This window comes from Hemitrygon akajei, chromosome 16 (assembly GCF_048418815.1).
Source record: "Hemitrygon akajei chromosome 16, sHemAka1.3, whole genome shotgun sequence".
NCBI classification, from domain to species: domain Eukaryota; kingdom Metazoa; phylum Chordata; class Chondrichthyes; order Myliobatiformes; family Dasyatidae; genus Hemitrygon; species Hemitrygon akajei.
Window position 1 is genome coordinate 21,493,256 of NC_133139.1, and position 1,584 is coordinate 21,494,839.

Consider the following 1,584-nt stretch of genomic DNA (forward strand, 5'->3'; position numbering starts at 1 on the left):
TACCAGCAGTTATGGTCAAAATGCAATAAAAGGTGACTTGACTTGACTTATCTCTGCCCCATGGTGGGTGTTGATCTGCTCACACACAGTATGCATCTTACCCTGGGGCAGAACAGAGAGGTAGCTCATGCACACCACCCCTCTGCTGCGAAGAACACCCGGGATCACAGCGCCAACCGAGAGCGGCAGCCTGCCCGTGAGTGGCTTCTCACTCTGCTCATCGTGATGCTCTCTGGCGAATGTCACTGGTCCCTCTGAGCTTCACCTTTCCCTGAGATCAGACCTCCACGAAATCTAAGCAAAGGCTGCACAGAAGCAGCAAGGCATTTCCTGGTCTCCTCCTGTTCTGCTCCAGTCCCTGTCAGCTGTACCCTAGGTGCTGTTGATGGAAGTATCACCTAACGTCACAGGACAGGTACGCATCTTCTCCAGAATGGAGCTTATGGTGTCCTGGCCTCCATTCCGGAGCTTGGAGGTGAAGTCCATGTTGCTTAGGTGAGGCAGGTTCAGGAAGTGCCTCCTATCTGTATCGGCCATGTCAGGAAGGCATTCCAGTCATGTGTCCCAGCCCCAGTCCCAATCCCAGTTCCAGTCTCAGTCTCAGTATGCTCTCTCCCTGTCCTCCTATGCCTCTATGACATCCAAGAGTGTGCCTTTAAGGGCTGACTCCAGTTAAATCAAAGTGTCTACATCTAGACAACCTGGAGTGTTTCCCATCTGCATTGGAGTCTCTTTTTAGTCCAGGTTTCTGAATGTTTACTGCCCTAAATCTGTCCCTAACATTCCTTTTTTGGGACCCAATCACCAACCACACTAAACACAGAAATGGGCTTTCTCAGCAAACTCAGGGGAAAATACATTTTCCAGGTTTAGTTATTTTGTTTCCTTCTCTTCCCGTCTGTGGCTTTCACATTTTGCAAAGTGTAGTACCTGCAACAAGTACACAGACTTTCAAGGCTCCTTTCTCCATTTCTCCTGAAGAACCTGAGGACCAGGATGCATTCCATCAACTGGATCAGCAAGCGAATGGACAATAGGAAAAACCAGGCACACAGCATGCTTGTTCTTATCTCTCAGCCTGGTGAGGAATCTTCAACTACCTCTGGTGAAAGGGACCTCTGTTTAATATATCAACTGAAATTCCAGGTTCCTGAGAGAATTGGAATGCTACAGAATTAGCACCATTAATTTAGAATTTGTATTCAAATTTCCAGGCGGTCATTTGAATCCACAACCATCTCACATGGAATCAACAGTGCTACTTGATAATCCTCAGCTGACACTGACAAGGGTGTTTAAATTCTTTGCATTCAATTTGACTCAATGTAGGGATAAACACACATGGATTTGGTGTATGTCAGAAGATAGATTGTAGGATTAGTATCATAAAGAGTTTCTCTAATTAAAATGCATCTGATTGGACAAATGAAGCCAAAAGTCATTTGTCTAATTAAAAACCAAATGAAGAATTTGTTTCAGGTTTAGACCTGGGACCGTCAGGTTATTCCATCTGGACAGATGATTCAAGTCAGAGGGTTATCTTCGTGTTTTAACTGTATGAGACAATCACTGGAAAAAGTTAAG